General features: G+C 41.9%; 1 protein-coding gene across 1 annotated transcript in view; it reads left to right on the top strand.

Annotated features, from left to right (window-relative positions):
• Window positions 1-3,567: 3,567 nt before the first annotated feature.
• The window catches only part of ANKRD6 (ankyrin repeat domain 6), a 140,899-nt gene continuing 123,189 nt past the window's right edge, over window positions 3,568-21,277 (top strand). The window contains exon 1 of the mRNA XM_032409281.1: window positions 3,568-3,953. The gene's annotated coding sequence lies outside the window, so the exon portion shown is untranslated. The remainder of the gene's footprint in view (window positions 3,954-21,277) is intronic.

The raw sequence follows: 21,277 nt of genomic DNA, 5'->3' as shown, positions 1-21,277 counted from the left end.
GGGAACATGCTGTGCATAGACAGAGATGATGGCCATCTACAAACCAAGGCCAGAGGCCCGAGAGGGGATCTTCCCACACTGCTCTCAGAGGGAACTGACCCTGCTGTCACCTTGATTTCAGACTTCTAGCTTCAGAACTGAGACAGTAAATCTCTGTTGTTGAAGTCACCCGGTTTGTGGTACTTTGTTAGGTCAGCCCTAGCAAACTAATAACACTGATTTTATCATCTTACAAGGTATAGACCTTTGGATAAATACTTGGTGCCAGGCACTGTGCTGGATGTTGGGAATATTAAGTCAGTGAAGTCAAGTTCCCTGTCTTTAAGGTGCTGAGATTGACACATAACGTATAGAACCCTGGGATCACGCTCTGATGGGCCATGCATAGAGCATTCTAGGAGCCCAGAGCTGGGCCAGGGTGAGGGCAGACTTCCCCTCGAGAAGTACCACTTGAGCTGAGTTTTGAGGAACCAATAGGAGCCTATTTAACTATTCTATTGTTGAACATTAGGGTGTTCTTAATTTCCCATGTGTTTGGATTATTTCTTTAGGGTAGATTCCCAATAATGCATTACTAAGGTAAGGATGTGAAGCCTGAGACATTATTTTTAGGGCAATGTAATATTCTACCAGATGGAGGTTTCCTGGTTTATTGAATCCTACTTTTTTACTTGTAGAAGTTTCCCTAATGATCTGTTTCCAATGTTTTGCTGTTATAAATAATCATGTAGTGTACATCTTTTTTGTGTGAAGCTTTTTCAATAATTAGAATTATTTCCTTAGTGATAAGAGTCCTAGAAATAGAATTACATTATCAAAAAGGTCAAATTGTTTTTCAGAAATGTTGAGTTACTTTCCCATTATTAAGCAAATGAAATCTATTATATCAATTTGATTTATTATAGTCTTATATAATTCGGGGTCTGTGAAAATAGAGTTCAATGTTTCCCTTTTTTGAAGACTAAACCCTTACTAGGAACCAAAGTGTCATTTGTATCACTTGGGTTGAAAGAACCCCACTTCCTTGGGTTCCTTTCTTCATCTGAAACAACCTGCTTGAAGGGCATTGTCCCAACACAGACTTGCCTACACAACTTTGTGTGCTAGTTTCTAACCAGCAGATGTGTACATTGGCCTCTGTTTATACTCTCTTAACTCCCCTTCCATCTCAAATGTAACTATCCCAGATCAGCCTTCTAGTAAGCTGTTTCATTTCTCTCCTGAGCTCCTGTTACCGTGACTCCTGTAATCTCCACTCTGCTGGACTCCAAATCCCACTTATGTTGGCAACATATCTACTGTTATAGGATAACAAAAAGAACCACAATCATGGTGACATGCTGGGAATATGGGCACCTGAAGGAGTCAGGTCAAGAGTGATGGCATTCTGCCTCAAGGAGAGAAGAGTTTGCTAGCAAGTACTGCATTGTTTCCTTCATTTTAAAAGTGAGTGTGGGGGACGCCTGGCTGGCTGGCTCAGTCGAAAGAGTGTGCGACTCTTGATCTCAGGGTTGTAAGTTCGATCCCCATGTTGGGTGGAGAGATTACTTAAAAATAAAATCTTAAAAAAAAAATCCAAAAACAAAGTGAATGTGAGTACCAGATAACAAGCATCAAGGAACGAAGACTACACCCTAATCAGTTTTGTATTTTATACGTGGTGGCCTGCCTGGCAAAATTAATTAATTGATGTGAAATCATAATGTAATTTTTAAAATGCCCCACTAATTACGTTTTAAAATTTTATTTTTGAAATCAGAAAAAAACAAAGTTATACATATTTTAAATATTAGAGAAGTGTACAATTTGAAAAATGTAAGTCTCCTCTATTTCTTCCCCACAAAGATAAGCAAACATGGTCTGCAATTGAGGATATGTTTATACAGACTTTTTCCCTAGCATTTAAAAAATATAATGATGCTTAACTTCACTAACAATAAATAAAACACAGAGTGACCAAGAATCAGATTCCCTGCCCATCCCACCCCCCCGTCAAGTTCTCAAAGATAAAACAAAACAGGTAGGAAATGGGTGCTCCCATATGATGTTGGTGGGAGTATAAATTGGAAAAATCTAGTTGGAGGGTAATTTGTCAATAATTGCCAAAATGTTTTTTTTTAATTGCCAAAATTTTATATATTCATACCTTGTGCGTTTCCTCTGCTGACTTTAGAAAAATAAGAAAGTCGGTAACTTATAACAATGTTATTTGGTATTGTGGTGGTGGTGTTGGTGCTGGTATTGGTGGTCATGGCGGTGCTGGTGTTTTCTACTATATGAGGAGGCTGGATGAAGTCACATTCGAGTCAGCTTTGTACCCGGAACAGTGCCAGGGGGGCAGTTTGGGTCAAAGCAATTCTCATGATTCTTTCTCAACATGGGCAGAAGGGTCAGCTTCCCAGGGGTGGAAGGACTTTGACCATTCCCTTCCTAAGCTGGAAACTGTCAGGGGCCCACACAGGCCCTGCAGACACATTCAGAAGGCACTCCCTAGGAACTCCCCTCCCATTTCTCTGCTTTTAAGTCTGAAACCAGCAGTGAGATTCTACACTATGAAATATTCATAAAATTCAATTGACCTTAAAATATTTTCTAAATGTAAGTGCTGTAAGTGACCCAAATTATATTAGCAGCTTTTTGAGAAATGGAGAGAGAAAGGAAAAGGAATTTAAGGGAATGGGTTCCAGGGAGCCAACCTTGGCATTTTCAAACCATATAAATGGGTCATGGATCTGCATTGTGTCATTTCAGAAATGACTAATGCGTGGACTGTTTTTGATCATTATCAGAGTGGCCCATCCCAATGTAAATCAATCTTTCTATATTACACAGACTGTGTGCCCCTTTTTAAATCTGTATTTTTATTTCATAGTCATTTTGTTTCCAGCTCTAAAAATCCTGAGAATCTGTACTCAAGGTGACCTCACATCAGGAGCTAAGGAAGCCACGGTAGCCCAGCTGGCCCCCCGGCTAGTAGGCAGAGGAGCCTCTGCCTGCGCCTCGGTGTAAGTCCCTGAACAGGGCCCTGCAGGAAACTTCCCTTGCCCCGCTGACTGATGGGGGACCAGAGATTTTCATTGTTAGAAAACTCTCCTGTGCTTATGCAGAGGCTATCATCTCCATCCAACCATCAATCCTTTGTTCTGCTGTCTGCAGCCCCCAGAATAAATCTACTCATTATACCGTTCGTGTATGGAGGATGGCCATTTTCCGCTCCCTCCCTTTCCAAATCATTTCTTTCTTATCCTAGAATTTTTGCTGTCTTGTTTATCCAGTCATCTCTGTAGAATAAATAATACACAGACCATCTATTCTCCTTCATCCCTCCCATATTCATAAGACTGCCTTTCTGATAATGAGTCCTAAAATTAAGTTTGTTCATTTGTTTTTGGCATCCACATCACACCATTGTCTCATATTGACTTGTAAATAAACTAAAACCCCAGAGCAGTTGCTTTCTGAGCTTAAATGGAAGATACAACATCTATTTCTCTGATATCTTTTTTCCTTTTGGTGCTTTCTTTTCAACCCAGACTGCTTTTGGAATTCTGATTCTGTCATCTTATCTAAAGCATTCATCTCTCCCAGCGTGGTGTCGTCCTCGCATCATTGGAAAAGCCTGCCTGCAGATTGCTGATGTATTTACCTAGGCTCAGGGCTTGAAGAGGGTGACAAATCCCTCATAATGAGTTTGCCAAGTGCCTGCTGGCAGCCGGCATTTTCAAGGCTCTGTGTTGAAGGGATAAGGACAAAACCTAGGGCCTCGCTGCCCAAAGGGGCCCTGGCCACCGGAGTTGGAGGAACTTTGGTTTGACCATTGACGTGTAAATGATCGCGGGCCGAGGCGGATCCCCAGCAGACCCTCCCACCAACCCTCCGACCACACAAAGCCCTGGCCTGGAAGGGCTGCAGGCTTTGCCTCCTTGAGGCCCCTGGGCGTCCTGGCTGTGGAGGTAAGTCCCCAGATCAGCTGTGTCGTAAAACTGTTCCATTTGGGGCAGTGATTATGGGCTGGAAAGTTCTCCCAGCCACATGCATGCAGTGGGAGTGGTCTCGTTGGACCTCACTCTGTCCTGGAAGCAGACATAGGCCCTATAAAGGTTTTTGAAATGAAAAAGAATACTAAAAAGAAGCAATCACATCTGCCCATGTGTAGGTACATATATAAGAACTTTTTGAATTTTACCTGAAATTTCTATAGGATAATTTTATTTTTCTTACTGTGTTTTCTGGAGTCTAGCTCTCTCTCTCCCCTTCTCTGTCTCTAAACTTTTTTACTTTTCCTCCTCCCTCCCTTTCCTTGTAGGGATGGTAAATTGTGTAATTCATAAGGAAAATATTGCTATGTGCTTTACGAGTTAGAGAAACAAAGGAAAATTACACACGATTAGAAGAATCACCTGAATAAACCACTGCTAAAAAATGGGGATATGCTGATTCCGCCCCCTTCGGAAACTTCAGTGGAAGAGTTTTTGTAGTGCTAGTGTCCTAAATGTAACAATGCGAATTATGAAATTTATGGTGTTCTTATGGTGGAAGGTATATGTCATACTTTGGACTGATTTTGTTACAAGTCCTTTAAGAACTAGCAAGAAATTATTTAAAATATGAGCTTAGATTTTACATTCAGAATTGAGTGCTAGATTGAGTTAGAGGAGAGTCTTGATTTTAAAAAATCTTGAAGTAGGGGTGCCTGGGTGGCTCAGTCGGTTAAGCCTCTGACTCTTGATTTTGGCTCAGGTCATGATCTCAGGGTCCGGAGATCAAGTCCTGGGGTGGGCTCTGTGTTCATGGGGTGGGGGTGGGGGGGGTCCTGCTGCTTAAGATTTTCTCTCTTCCTCTCCCTTTGCCCCTCCCCCCTCAAATAAATAAATAAATCTTTAAAAAAATCTTGAAATAAAGGGTTTAATTTGGTAAAATATCCCACATAGGATTCACTTTCCTGACTGCTTGCAGAGATGGTGCTTTTAAGAAAATATTTTCTTAATAAAATGCAAATATTTCCAGATATACCCCTCCATCCCTTTACCCCTTCTCTCTGTCTCTCTGTCTCTGTCTCTCTCTCTCTCTGTCTGACTCATAGATACTCTTCTTTGTAGTATGACTTCATTCTGTACACGATGCATCCTGAAACCTTGATTGGTGGTTGTTAGTTCAGATACTTTCTTGCTCTTTTAAAGTAATTATAGTAATAGAATTATGCTTTTATATTAGAACACCCATAATGAAATTGAAAAAAAAAAAACTCATTCAATCAGTCTTAGATCCATAAATCCTATCATTAAGTATGAAGTCTATTTTTAAGCATCTCATGCTCCAGTGAGCATAGGGGAGTTTGGTACAATGGAAAGAACACAAAACTAAGTGATGTAAGTTATGGGATCTGTGTCTAGCTACCTAAATGGCCTTGGGCAAATGACTAACTTCTCTGGACCTCAGGGATGGACTAAATCAACGGCTCTCAACCAGGGGTGGCCATGTCCCTTGAGGGGTGCTTGGAAATGTCGAGTTGTTTTTAGTTGTCACAGTGTATGGGGGCACTAATCGTTGAGAACCTCAGAAATTAGAAACGTTGAAATGCCACCCAGCCCAGTGATGAATGGGCCCACTCTGAATGCCAGTGGCACCCCAACTGGGAAACACTGGACTGGATGTTCTCTAAGATTCTTTCAGCTTTATTTCTCTCAAGGTCATAAGCAGAGCATTGAGAAACATCTGAAGTGATACTGAACTATTACATTTAGTGTCTATATCTCACATTTAGCATTAGATGCTGTGTTGTTGGAAGTGAAGTCAGACCCAGCGATGCTGTTCAAAAGCAGGTGCAGAGCCAGACCTGGGTTTTTTGGTTGGCTTTGGATTTTCCTTCATGTCCTTCTTTCCTCAGGGGGATGAAGTGGGTTTACTGTGGCCACAGCCCGGCTTCCAGGCCCTGGACTTGTCCGCTTAGAGGAAAGCGGCAGCTATCTCACCACACCGCCCTGCTGCTGGGTGCTGTCTTTCTGTTGGGAAGGGGTCATTGCAGAGGCAGGTGCTGCCCTGAAAATCTGCCTGCCAGTTGTCAGAGGCCGGACCAGAGACCTAGATGAGGCAGAAAGGGATTTGGTTGGAATAAAGACTCCTGGGGAGTCTGAATTCTTAGATTGTTTGGTGTGATTAAATTACTTTTTTATTTGACAGTGAAGTGCTGTTAATTCAAAGTCCCACATAACATCGTCTCTTAGGATTGTCTTTTTTTGTAAAAAGCAATAGAGAGATGAGTTATAAATCTTCACCAGAAATTTGCTGTGATGTTGGATATATATCCAGCTCTTCACTAACTAAATTGTAAGTTTACCTGGAACATATTTTTTAATTGATATGTTGCTTGTAGCTACACAAATAATTTATTTAACTAAAACATTCAAATATATGTATATTTGAATATATATTATATACTATATGTATATACTATATAATAGTATGATGTACGATATAGTAATTATATATATATAGTATTCAGTATATATATCCTGCCAGTCTTAAAAATTTTACAAAAATGAGGTTCCAGTATGTGATGTTTTATAACCTGCTTTGTTCATGTCACACTATCTCATAAACATGTTTCTGTAACATAGATATTACATAATTTTACATGACTTCTGGTGATCCATTGAGAGAATGGTCAAAGAGCACAGACGAGTCAGACTCCGGCTTCATATCTCAGCTCTGCCTCTTATTAGCTGGGCAATTCACTTCTTTGTGCCTTGGTTTACTCTTCTGTAAAATGGGGAGAATAATAATACCCACTACATTGGAGTGTTTTGAGAATTAAATGGGATACTGGATGTTGAGTGCATAGAATAGAATCTTGCATAAAGTAAGCACTCAATATCTGTGAGATACCATCAACATCATTGTATGACTGTACCATCTCTGCTAACCAATCCCCTGGTATTAGACATTCTTGCATCGAAATCTGTCTTGACATCCAGAGTTATTACTTTCATATCAATTCTTAAAAGTGGAATTTCTAGGCCACAGAGCAAACAGTTTGTGTCTTTGGATACATATTGCTGAATTGCCTTCCAGAAAAATTGTCTCAGTATTCACTCCTACGAACTTTTCTTAGCTGAATTTAAAAAATTCAGCCTGGTTTCCTTCTAATATCCTTCGTGCTCTGAAACCCCCACCCCTTCCAATAATTGCGAATATAAACTAATTTGATATTGCTCTGGGGCAAGCATAATTACGGAAATGAGTTAGCCACAAGACAAAGTCAATAAAACATTCCATAGTCGAATAAAAAAACAAGGTAGATCCCCTGCCACTTGATATTTTCTGTGCTACAATTTGTTCATTGATCAAGAATTGTTTATGTGTGAGAGGATGTGAGTGTGTAGCCCATAAGTGTGGTCTTTATGCTGTCTTTCCCCAACCCAATTTAACTTCTAGATGTACTGGAAGGAAAAAAAAACCTTCTTTCAGGAATATAATAGGAAATGTACATGAAACTAACTATATAATTTATAAAACACTTCAATCCCTTCATTCTGTGGTATGTAAACATTACTTGCTTCACTGTACAATTTTTACTTTTACCATGAAGAAATTGTTGCAAGTTGGTATATACAAAGATGGGATCCACAGTGTGCCCGGTGCTACTTGACTTTGTAGTGAATGCTGTGGCCCAGGTTCCTTGTCAGCATGCCTGTGCTACCAGTTGCTGGGTGATGACTCAGTTCTCCCACACATCATCTGTTTGGATGACTGAGGCCCCCCACCCACCCTGTACAGCATGTCATGGCCCCAGCCTGGCCTTCCCGTGTATTTAGTGCAGTGTTGTTAGATGAAACCTGCTTCTGTTTTGTTCTCAGTAATCTACCCACTTGCCTTTGATTATAAACACGAATACAAACATGAACATTTAAACCACATGACCTAACATAACTATGAGGGAGACAGATGATTCCAAATATGTTCAGTTTAGATTCTCATTAAGAATGCAAAATTCTCATTGAGAATTCTCAGATTTCTGAAAATACATCTTAGGACCCCAGAACTATGTGTGGGAAATGCTGACTCAGTTTGCAGATACTGGCCACGGTACTTTTGATAATTATTGGCATTCTAAAAAGAAACATTGGTTATATTTTTATTATTTTTTGGATTGAACAGTTGATTCATTTTTGTTCAAGAATGGTGGCCTTCAAACTTTGGATTGTGACCCCCTGTAAGAAATGCATTTTATTTTTTTATTTTTTATTTTTTTAAAGATTTTATTTATTTATTTGAGAGAGAGAGAGAGAAACAGCATGACAGGGGAGAGGATCAGAGGGAGAAGCAGGCTCCCCGCTGAGCTGGGATCCTGATGTGGGACTTGATCCCAGGACTCTGGGATCATGACCTGAGCCCAAGGCAGTTGCTTAACCAACTGAGCCACCCAGGCGCCCAAGAAATGCATTTTAAATAGTAACCTGGTATGTAAGCATACAAATATAAATATACCACACACGTGAAAAATTTGTTTCCCAAAATCTATGGAAATTTTGATATTTTCTGTTCTATTTCATTTTTTAACATGTTGCTTGTGACCCACTCACTTATTTTCATGACCCACAAATGGGCCATGACCCGGACTTTGGAAATTGTGTTCCAGAGGTGGCTTGTTGTTGAATGTGAGCTGACTGGTAACCTTGGTGGGTTCTTACAGCCCTTTCATGGTGGAAGCACAGTGCCTTCCTCTTGGTGCTGGGGTATCACCTCGGGAAGGGTCTCAGTGCCATTGGGCCTGGCAGAAGGGGAAGGTCGAGCGACTTGTGTTGGCTGTCTGGGCACTTCAACAGCCTTGCATTTGAGAACTTTCATCCTTCCCTGGGCTGGGTGCTGCAGCCAAGGGCTCTGCCTGAGAGGGAAGGTTTAAACAAAGATAATAATTCAATTTGAGTGTCCCTGCATCATGTCTTTGTCTCTGCTCTTGACAGAACAGAAGGAAGTTGTTTGTTACTAAGGATATCAGCTGCCCACGGATTGATATATCTGTAGCCAGGGCTGGCTCACTTTCAAGGACGTAGAGAGGTGGCTCCCCAGTCCGTGTATTCGGAAGGAGTCCAGAAAAGATTTTCCTTAAAATGCCTCCTGACCCCTGGGTGCCTAAAATTTTATAATTAAGAGTTCATTCTTTTTGGGGCGCCTGGGTGGCTTAGTTGTTGAGCGTCTGCCTTCGGCTCAGGTCATGATCCCAGGGTCCTGGGATCGAGCCCCGCATCGGGCTCCCCGCCCAGCGGGAAGCCTGCTTCTCCCTCTCCCACTCCCCCTGCTTGTGTTTCCTCTCTCGCTGTGTCTCTGTCAAATAAAATCTTTAAAAAAAAAAAAAAGTTCATTCTTTTAAATTTTTATAAGCTTTTTGGTCTCCCAGAATTCCAGATCAATATAAAAATGTCCTTAGGAAAGAGAATGCCTTAAGATTGTATCAGATAACATTTGATAGAGATTTGAAAAGCTCTGAGAGCCAGGGCTGGGGGGGGAGGAGGGGGTATGGGGAGCTTAGAGGCCTGTCTACAGGAACAGAGAAGGCTGCAGGCCCATGGAAGTGTTTGTCTCTAATGGTCACTTGAAAGTTATTTGAAGTTGTGGCGCTCTTTAAATGTTTTTATGAGAAGGTTGTGAAGACCTGGTGGCTTGGGGTGGACTTGAGTCAGGCTTAGGGTGGAGGGCACTGATGCCCACCAATTGTGGCCAGAACTCTTACAACCACTTGCTACTTGGGGATTTTGTGGCCAGTATTGTCCAGTGGTTTGTGTTTTGTTACCACATTTATTCCCTGTAGACGACATGACTGAAGTATGCTACCCACGGTTCACAGCTTATTTTGCCCAGTGTCTTCTCAGCACCTTGCACTTACTTAGGCATTTTCCCTTAATCTTAGTTTTCTGATTGCTCAGATCACCACCGTTCAGTTGCACACCAGTTTGTTTTTCCAGTTGTTGGTTATCATAGAATTTAGAGCTGAAAAAGACCTGAGTGATCATCTGGGTCAGTGTTTTTTCAAGCTGTTGTTATCTACCCGTGACTGGGTCATTACATCGGCTTCATGGGTGTTACTGATAGAGGGTGTTGGTGGTGGAATGGGGGAGAACCCCGTAAATATTGATCTTCCCTACCAAGCATTGTGTGTCACAGAGATGCAGCACCTCCTGATGAGTAGCCATGTGCACAGCAATACATTTCATGTGGTACGGATATAGTCGTTTTTCTTTGACAAATACCAGTTGTCAATTAAGCACCTATTGTTTATAGGTACTGTAATGAGGCGCAGGGATAGAGGTGAGTAAGCCGTGGGCCCTGCCCGGGAGATGCTCAGGTGATAGTGGGGAGACAGGCACAGAGGTTATTGGGATAGCATGGTGGTTGCACTGGTGAAGATACATAGTTACCTCCTCCTTACCCTGGTGAGGTTCCACTCTGGAGAAGCCGTGGGCTGGCTGCTTCCTCTGGACCCAGCACTGCTGAGGAGAAGCTGCAGGGTGCGTCTGTAAGAGGACAGAAAACCATCCTCTGGGGTCAGAAGGTAAGACCAGGGAGGGCTTCCAGGTGACAGGTGATGGCTCAGCTTGGCCTGTGTAGTGGGTTGAAAATTTAATCTATGCCCTCATCCCTGGAACCTGGGAATGTTCCCTTATTTGGAAAAATGATTTATACAGATGTGATGAAGTGAAAGATTCTGAGATGAGATCATCCTGGATTATCTGGGTGAGCTCTAAATCCAACGGCAGGCGTGCTTTTAAGCGGGAGACGGGAAGATCTGACCGAGACAGAAGAGGAGGCCATGTGACCAGGGTGGCAGAGATGGGGGTGATGCGGCCACAAGTCAAGGAATGCCCACTGCTGCAGCCACAAGAAGCTGGCAGAGACAAGGAGCAGTTCTCCTCAAGGGCTTCTAGAGGGAGTGCAGGCCGGCCCACACCTTGATTTTGGACTTGTGGCTCCCAGAACTATTAGAAAATAAACTTCTGTTGTGTTAAGGCATCAGGTTCTTGGTAATTTGTTATGATGGCAGCCCTGGGAAACTTTTTTCTTTCTTTTTTTTTTTTTTTTTTTGATCGTCTAGTATAGGGACTCCCACAGGAGCACAAATTTTTCTGAAAATAATTTTAATATAGAAGAGTAGTCTGGGGGAATATAACTATTATGGCAGGATTTTAACATGGAGTATAAGGATCCTTGTAGGATTCACAGATGTGCTTTAGGGAAGTCAATAAACTCACCGAAATATGCAAAACACATATACTATAATAATATTATATGCTATAATAATATTATATGCTATAATAATAGTATATGTAATACTATATGCAAACACATTTTTTTTTTTTTCCTGGAGAGAAAGAACATAGTGTGGATTTCCATAGGCAGGACCTACTGAAGGTAGGGCTGTTTCCGGAGAGAGTACAGAAGAGGAGGCAAAGCCGTGTTTGGAAAGAGACAAGCTATCTAGCTGGAGCACAGATTTTTGAGAGGGAGTAACAGGGGATAGGGCTGGAAAGTGTGTAATTGAGTCCTTGCCTTTGTGGTGGTTCGAGTAACAACTTGTTTTTAAAGGTGATAAACTATCATGTGATAGTTCATTGTACTGCCTTGTAGGTAACGGCTGTTAACACTGGCTGACAAGGCAAAAAGTACAGGACGAGGTGGCTACACTCCACAGGATATGTGGAGAGTGTAAAGGTTCCCTGATTATTGCCCCCTGGAGAGAGCCATATAGGCCCCCTGGAGGGTTGCTTTAGTCACTCTCCAGTCTTGTTCTTGAACTTGCAGTTCTCACTGCATTTTCCTAAAAAGATATATTTTAATGGCATTTTAAAAATATTTACTTACTTATTTTTTCGTAAGCTGTACACCCAACGTGGGGCTCGAACTCATGACCCTGAGGTAAGCGTCGCATGCTCTACCCACTGAGCCAGCCAGGTGCCCCTATTTTCTTTTCTTTTCTCTTTTTAAGATTTATTTATTTTTTTGAGAGAGAGCACGTGCATGTACACGTGCGCACACACGCATGTGCACATGCTCGACGGGGGTGTGACAGAGAGGGAGAGAGAGAGAGAATCCCAAGTAGGCTCCACACCCAGGGTCCCACGATCCTGAGATCATGACCTGAGCCAAAACCAAGAGTTGTTTAACCGACTGAGCTACCCAGGTGCCCCTATTTTCATGGCATTTTGTTTCCTCGAAATTATCAATTAATGTATAATCATTCTTGTGATGTGTAGTGAACATCTTTAAACCTGATGAAGAAAATCATGTTTCTCAACACAAAACTAGCCTATTCTTTCAGAGATTCAGGAGTTCAGATTCTAGAACAGATTCTCCCCACATTATGCTCTTTCTTGGAGAAGAACTGGACCATTTGATACCTTAGTATTTTCTTTAATGGGATAGAATTTAGTAGGGAGTACATTTTGGGATCAAATTAAATTTTACTTCTTTGGGTTGAGAAATAGCAGCTAAAGGTCTTGTGTCTTCTCAGCTGTCTTTGTGACCTGCACGATATCTTCTTATATCTTGGTTCTCCTCCATGCCCCCAATTTCACATATATTCATGTTTTATGGTTTTTAATTACTAGTTTTTATTATAAAGGTAATTCGAGATTATAGAAATTTCAAATGGTAGGTTTGAATATATTGCTCCTTAATACTGAGCTGGCCGCAAAACCACTTCTCACTTTGCTATGGTCTGAATGTTTGTCCCCCCAAAATTCATATGTTGAAAGCTAATCCCCAATGTGATGGTCTTGGGAGGTCTGGGTTTGGGAGGTTATTGTCTCATGAGGGTGGAGCCCTCCTGAAAGGGATAAACGCCCTAATGAAAGTGGTCCCAGAGAGCTCCCTTCTTCCTTCCAGCATGTAAGGACACAGTGGAAAGGTACTGACTTTGAAACAGAAAGCGAGTTCTCACCTGGTACTGAATTGGCTGGCACCTTGATCCTGGACTTGCCAGCCTCCAGAACAGTGAGAAATAAATTCCTGTTGTTGATAAGCCACCCCATCTGTGGTATTTTCTTAGAGCAGCTTGAATGGACTGAGACATACTTCTGTTCCTGTATTAGTTTTCTGTGGCTGTTGTAACAAATGAACACAAACAGGGTGGCATGAAACAACAGAAATTTATTCTCTCACAGTTCTGGAAGCCGGAAGTCCAACATCAAGCTGTTGGCAGGGCAAGCTCCCTCTAGGGGCTCTAGGGGAGATGCTGTTCCTTGACCCTTCCAACTGCTGTTGGCCACAGATATTCCTTGGCTCGAGGCCACATCGCTCCAGTCTTTGCTTAGGTTTCACATTACTGTTTCTTCTGTGTGTCTCTGTGTGTCTGCGTCCCCAAACTCTCTCTGCCTTTTTCTTATAAGGATACGTGTGATTGCATATAGGGCCCCAAAAGGCAATATTCACTCTTTTGCTCTTTAAGTTAATACTCACAGGTTCTGGGCATTAGGATGTAACGTAACTTTTGGGGGACCACCATTTAACCCACTAACCATTGTTAAAGTTATTCTGACACATGTTAAAATGGTAAAGAAGACTTTATTCAGGATTGTTGTGATAGGTGTCCGAATTGTTGTGATAGTTGTCAAGACTGTTGCAGTGTGGGGGAGAGATCGGGCTCAACCCCGAATATAGCAAGAATAACTGGGGATTCATAGTATAGGAGCAGGATGGAGGGTATGGGATTCTTGCTGAAGGCAGGCCAGGGTGATCGGGTATTACCTAAAGGATGGTGTGGCATGAGGAATTTGATCACATAAGAGGCGATCCAAAATTAAGGGTGGGAGGATTCTATCTACACTGACTTGCAGGATTCTTGGTAAAACTGAGCTATGCACACCTGGCAAGAATCGTGGTCAAGGTAAGTTGGGTAGAGGAGAGGGTCTTTGTCACAATCCTTTAAACAGTGTTTTCGAGACTCAGAGAAGAGAAAACCCAGAAAGACTGGGTTTTCCAAACCCAGATTATCAGCAACCAAGCTTGTGCTGGTGGGGAAATTTCTGCAGCCTAGTGCAGCTGCTGCCTAATTGGAGAAGTGGCTCCACGCAGGATTCTCTGGTCTCCTGCAGTCACTGCCTCCAGCCTCTGCAGAGCCCTAGCAGTGTGGACATGCCGCCTTCACTAAGAGGGTCAGCTTACAGGGCAGTCTGCTCCCCAGACCCCCAGTTATAAAGCAGCACCTGCCTCTGTCTGGATATTATTGTTTGCTTTCAAACTACAGGAAAAATAAAACACCCATGAGAGCTGATGTTAGGAAACTCATTGCAACATCACAGAGAATGTTAGATAAATCATAATGTGGGAAGAGGAAATAGATTGTTGGTTTTGGGCCTAGACTGGGAACATTTGGTGACTGATAAGCCCCGTGGCCATTCTAAGGACCTGATTAGCATGAACTCTGTGGTTTTAGGAGTGGGGGCAGAGCTGGTCCAATTTCAAGACTGGGCTTCTGTAGGAGGAGGGTGTGGGGGGACCCTCTTCTATAGCAGGGGAGGAAGGGTCCTCCTTCAAACCCCAAGATGACCCAATCCCTCGGGCGTGTTGCTGGACTCACCTCTGAGCAGGTAGATGCTGGCCTGTATCGTGCCTTGGACTCTGACAGGTAGTAAATAAATGAAATCCACTCTATTCTGCAAGTAGCTCCCACTGGTGCTTCAGGGAATGGGAGGCCCCGCTTTCATAGTATTTTCTGGTACTCTTGTATAAGCTCATTTTTCTACTCCAGGATGAGACAGTAGTGCTTCTTACTTGTCAAACTGAAACTCTTTCATAGAGCTTAGCACAATTCAGTACTCTAATTCTATTACATTTAACTCACGTTTATTGAACAGCAGTCCTATGCTGCATGCTATCTAGGACACTTTTTCTTTATCTCATTTACACCTTGAGTTATCAGTATTATCTCCTTTTTTAAAAAAAAAAAGATTTTATTTATTTGACAAAAAGAGACACAGTGCGAGAGGGAACACAAGCAGGGGGAGTGGGAGAGGGAGAAGCAGGTCTCCCACCGAGCAGGCAGCCCAATGAAAGGCTCGATCCCAGGACCCTGGGATCATGACCTGAGTCAAAGGCAGATGCTTAACGACTGAGCCGCCCAGGCGCCCTATTATCTCCATTTTTTAAAGTGAGGAAACTGAGGTCAAACCTGACTTGCCCAGGTCCTCCCATCTGGTGACTGTGGGTCAGGATTGGACTCTGGGGCTGCTGGCTCTATACCAGTGTGTGTGCTCGGGTGCAGCTCCAGTAAAGAAGGGAAGGAACCCGGGAGCTAACTGATGGCCACCTTTAGGTCTTTAGGACATCTTACTGATAAACCTGTTGAAAAATTAAAAGTTTGGAATTGTACTTCTCTGGGTCTCAGGAACAAGCATGTTGCTTGCCTTTTTTTTTTTTTTTTTTTTTCAGTACTTAGGATTTTCATTTGGAAAGACAGTATTTGAATGGATAACAATAGAATTCTGTGTATGAAGGGCTGTGGGCATCTGGGGTACATAGAAGGTGAGATTCTGTTGGAGTGATTAAGGCTGTCAGAGGGCAGAATAAATCACCAGCCACGATCCTGTTTAGGACAAACCTGCAGGACATTAACTGAAGTCCATGTGTAAACTCAGAAATGTGGGAAGTATGAAGCATGGTGCCATCCCAGACCAGGAAATCTGCCTCCTTCCCACTTTACCTTTCAGGTATGTGCCCTGGGGAAGTTTAAAATTTAAATCCTACTGTCTGGGGCACCTGGGTGGCTCAGTTGGTTAAGCGTCTGCCTTTGGCTCAGGTCATGATCCCAGGGTGCTGGGATCGAGCCCTGTATGGGGCTCCCTGCTCAGTGGAGAGTTTGCTTCTCCCTCTCCCTCTGCTGCTGCCCTTGCTTGTGCTCACCCTCTCTCTCTCTGTCAAATAAATAAATAAATAAAGTAAAAATCCTACTGAATCCTACTGTCTTTCAAGTGACAATGAACAGACTTTTATTAAGTGTCAGAATTTGGGAAACTTAAGAGGTTTATAATAAGAGGTTTGTTACAACATCTAAGTGTAAACTCTATCAGTTATTGTTTGATAGACAATATTGATAAAAAAATTAAAGTTGTTTTACTTCTTACTTTGCAACAGACAAAACTTCCCCAAACATAATGCCTCCTGCTCTGGATGGCTTTGTAGCTTCCTTTATCCTGTTTTAATGTAAATTCTAACTTGTCAGAGATGCTTCTTTTCACAAAAGAAAATGAAGTTTCTTGTTTTCATTTTGCACATTTTCCTTTTTTTAATTGAAGTATAATTGGTGTGCACTACTCTGTTAGTTTCAGGTGTACATCATAGTGATTTGATATTTTTATATATTACAAAATGATCCACGTGGTAAGTCTAGTTACCATCTGTCACTATACAAAGTTATTGCAATATTATTGATTATATTTGAAGTTTCAAATTAATTTTCCTTACAAGGTAGATTTAATCTGAGGTGATTTTGAATGGATTAGATTCTCCTGAAGGTTTAAAAAATAAAATTAGAAAAAAATTACTTTGTTGCTTAGCACAACCTGATGATTTAGGATATTTAAAATTGAATTAGGGGTCCCTGGCTGGCTCAGTCGGTGAAGCATGCGACTCTTGATCTCAGGGTTGTAAAATTTGAGCCCTGTGCTGGGGGTAGAGATTATTTAAAAATCCTAAAAAAAAAAAAAAAAAAAAGTTGAACTAGAAACTTTAAACTACATTTATTTTTGTTGTTGTTTATTTGGCATACTTTGTTTTTCTCTTTTACTTCGTAACTTTTGTAAACAAAGGGATCTAATTACCTCATCTTGGCTTGTGGAGTTCCTGACTCCTGCAGGGTTCTTGCTCCCCACGAAGCACTTGCACTGCTTCAGCTCGATCAAGCACAGACCTATTTGCTGTTTTTCTTTTTCTATTTCCCATTTTCAGATTTGTAGAAACATTGCAAAAAATGGTATATATGATGAAACACTGCTTTCCTATGATGCTAGTTCAGAACCTTTGGAATCCTTGGGAAGTGTCCTTTTATCAAAATTGTCTTTTATTTTTATTTTTAACACTTCTGCAAGTCTTGTTTTCCCAAGTGTAGTACTAACAGGAGCAAGGTGCATTTCTCTCTCTCTCTTTCTCTGTGAGGGTGTGTGTATTCAGATGGGAGGAGGGGCAGAAGCAGAGGGAGAAAGATTATCTTAAGCAGGCTCCACCCTCAATGTGGAACAGATCTCATCCTGAGCTGAAATCAAGAGTTGGCCACTTAACCCATTGTGCCACCCTGGCGCCCCTCCCCAGAGCTATTTTAAAAATAGCTTTATTGAGGTATAGTTTACATACCATAAAATTTATCCATTATAAGCGTGCAGTTCACTGATTTTTTAAAAGCAAATTTATACAGTTGTGCAACCATCACCCCAAGCAGTTTTAGAGCATTTTCATCACTCCTAAAAGTTTGCTTGTGCCCATTTGCAGTCAGTCCCCACTCCCACTCCTAGCTCCAGGCAACCGTTGGTCATCTTTCTGCCTCTGCAAATATGCCTTTTCTGAACATTTCATATAAATAGAATCATACAGTATATAAGTTTCTTGTGTTCCATTCAGCATGTTTTTGAGGTTCATCCATGAAGTATATATCAGTATTAATTCCAGAGCTATTAAGAAAACACCTTTCTATTGTGGCAAATTTCAAAATTTGAGAGACTAGTATAAATCACCCACATGTACCTCACTCCCAGATTCAATAATTACAAACTCATGATCAGTCTTGTTTCCTCTACTGCCCCCTCTGCTTTTCTCTCCCCACTGCCTTATTTTGGAATTATTTTGAAGCCAATCCCAGATGCAGTATCACTTAATTTGTAAATAGTTTTGTATATTCATTTGTATTTATCTTCTGCTTTACTATAGCTAAGGAGCTAAATATTTTTTAGAAAATGTGGGTACTTAGGTTAAAGGGGAAGATAAGAGGGCTAAATATTAAAATAACTAAGACGTAACACTCCTGCTATGTTCAAGGTACCACATGTGGCAATCTAGGATACAATGATATATACATCTTGTGTGTCTACTAGGTCTGCAATATAAAATAACAATACTTAATTCAGACATCACTCTGTGTTGATAATAGATTTTCCTTCTGTTTTTTTTTTTCTTTTACCTTGTGTATATTTTGCTTTTATGCTAAGAATCAAGTTTTGTTTTAAGAAGAGAGATGCATTATGGAGAATGATAGGACATCTTCTGTTGAAACATGTTATAGGGGAGATAAAAGCAGATAATTTCAAATTTGCTAATCTGAAATTGTGATTTAGGTGAGAATACTGTGGTCATTGTTTCTGTTGATTTGGGAGCCCAGTTGGCTGCAGATTAGATGGATTCTTATTTGAATTAAAATCGGCAAAGAGTAATAGACTCCTGCTTAGCTTTGCAGACCACTTGTTAATGTTTTCAGAATTATTGAATATAAAACATAAACCAGCTTCTTGGTGGAATGTGAGCACTGTTGAATAAAGATGCCTGTGGTGGACACCTGAGGTGGGCTCTCTCCAGGCCTCTTCTCAGCTGCCTTCGTCCTTCTTGCCTTCCTCTTACTGCAGAGACTGGAAATCTGAATGTTCAGTTGTCCTAACTATGCTAGTCAGGGTGGCCATGTGATGCAGTTTGGCCAGTGCAGTAAAGCTCAAGTCTGCTGAGGAGGGCTTCCCTTCATGAATAAAAAGACATACCTAAGCTGGAAAAAGTATTTTGCTGTTGTGCCTTCTTCCTGCCTGGAACCTGAATGTGACATCTGGAGGGAGAGCAGCCATTTTGAAATCATGAGCTGACATGAGGATAAAAGCCATCACACGAAGGATGGCAAAGGAGAAATAAAAGGAGTCTGGGTTCCCGGGGGTGTTATTGAACCGTTGTTCACTGTACCCTGCCTTCCTCAGGGCTTCTTCATATGGGAGAAAAGTAAGCCCTATCTAGTGAAGCCTGCTTAGTCTGTTTTTTGTTATTGTTGTTTGCAGCTGAATGCCTTCTTCTTTGTCGATAATTGTGTGTTTGTAGCTTTTTCCCACCTCAGAGCACTTTCATACCTAATGCTGTTCTGGTCTAATCATGGACTTGGGAAATTTTAAGCATGGGAACTCCTAGAAAATATCTAGCGCACTGGTTGTCAACCAGGGGGCGGAGGTCACTGTCTGCAAGGTGCTACTGTTATTGAGCAGCTAGAGGCCAGGGGAGCGGACAGCCCGTATTGTGTGGGGCAGTCCCACAGCACAAATGTTGCTGTTCAAAATGCCAGAAGTGCACACTAAGAAACACTGACATAGTCTACTTCCCTGATTGGTCCTAGACAGGGAGCAAGCCACCCAGGGTTCTGGAGACCCTGCTGCACTAGTTTGGACAGTCTAGAGAGAAGTCCCAAAGTCCCTTTCTCATGCCTCTTCTCAGTTTAGCCTGGCTTCCCTTCCCCCTCTGTTTGGGCACCCTCCTTGATCCCTCAAGCCTGCAGCTTCAGGGTTGTGTTCCGAGTGGAAGACAGATGCACTGCAAACTAGGGAGTAAAGAGGAAAAGCATGAAGTGCCCATTGAAATCCCTAAGGCCTCGACAAAACCACACTTCTGAAAGGTCTCTGAGGCATCTGGGCTTAGCATTTTTGTTCACTGTCTCCAGATATTCCATCCCCTCCCAGTTTTATGAGGTCTGGGCTTGGGGTGACATTGATGACCATGATGGTGAGAGAGGTTGTGGGTCACCTTTTTTGCCCCCAGTGGCTTAGTCTTGCTCCAACTGATGGCCTTAATGCTGGCAGAGGCAACTGGCAGAGGCTCTAGTCACGTAGACAGCTTTTGGTTCCTTGAGGAGCAGCCCAGGGCTGAGATCTAGAGCCTCTAGACTGGCAACCCAGGAGGTAGTCAGGTGCCACTCTCTTTCTTTGTTCCTCTTACCCAGAGGTGAGATTCTAGGGAAAGAGGCCAGAGGCTGCTTGCCCTGCAGTATCCAGGATAGAAATGCTACTCTGAAGTTCCCACACCAAAAAGTGGAAGTGAGATGTACCATGGTTAGAAAAATACATCAAGCTGCAGAGTTTTCACCAGGCAGTCTATTAACAATATCACAGGATTAAAAAAAAAATGCCAACAAAAATGCATTGAAAGTGGATAGTAACTTTAGAATTGTAGTAACTAGCTAGTAACTATCTAGTAACTTAGAATTGAAAAAGTCCTGGTATGTCTTCTTCAGTAAGCCACTGAATTTCTGAGAGTTCTCACAGATAATAGGGTTAATAGCATAACAACTATCTCCCAGCTCCTGAGTGGAGATTAAAGGGGATGTGGGATGGGAAAGCACTTTGGAATTGGTAAATGGCTATATCAGAGTTAATTACTGTTCTCTTGAGAGCAAGGATGCTTTTAGTGGCTTTGGGCATTAATAATAGTCAAAGGTTGTGTAGCAGGATGGTGGGTCACAGTTTAAGTTTGTGTTGGTTCTTGTAGTATTTTGATTTATTAGGACCAACTGAATTTATTTCAGGCCAAGGCAGTGGGTTAAGGAAGCAATAAAGATAATAAGGATGCACTTAGCAAAGTCAGAAGAGGACTGTACCCAGCTGACTCATACTTCTTTCCAGCACAGAAAAGCACAGCCTTCACTGTGTCTGAAAGACACTTTGCTGGGAATGTGCATCAAAATGGGGCTTGCAGTTGAGGCCATTTCTTAGGAGGAACTTTTTTTTCATTATATTTGTACAACACACCGTCAGAATGCTTCTTATTGAGGTTGACTTCCCTTTACATGGTACATAAATCCTACCCACAAAATCAAGACTTAGACTTATCTAATTGTTTTCTCTTCTGGAAGCACCAGGCTTGTTTCTAAGTATTTCCAGTGTTTTGCCCTTTAAGGAGCACATGCTTATAAAAACAGACAAATACTTTCAGCAAAAAGTCTCTTGTGTCTCCCCTCCACAGCTTAAGTTCAGATCAATGGTGCTCAATCTACATTTGCATTCAAAAGGGAAATGCCTTCTTGGCAAATACAGCACACCACACCATCAGTCTTGGGTTACTTGGAACTCCTTAAGCTTACTTAAACATTCCTTAGTAACACATTCCTTTGAAGAGCTCGTCTTGACTCCCTGCCTGGAGAGTGCTCAGCTTATTCAGGGCATATAGTTTCTGTCACCACCCAGCAAGGCACCTCTCTGGAAGGAAACAAAACATAACAAAATGCCTGTCAACTATGTATCCTGCAGTATCTTTGCATTAAAGAAACATACTTATTTCA

The sequence above is a fragment of the Phoca vitulina genome, unplaced genomic scaffold (assembly GCF_004348235.1).
Source record: "Phoca vitulina isolate PV1807 unplaced genomic scaffold, GSC_HSeal_1.0 scaffold11, whole genome shotgun sequence".
NCBI classification, from domain to species: Eukaryota; Metazoa; Chordata; class Mammalia; order Carnivora; family Phocidae; genus Phoca; species Phoca vitulina.
Note: the sequence above shows the minus strand (reverse complement) of the source record. Positions and strands in the feature narration are given on the sequence as shown.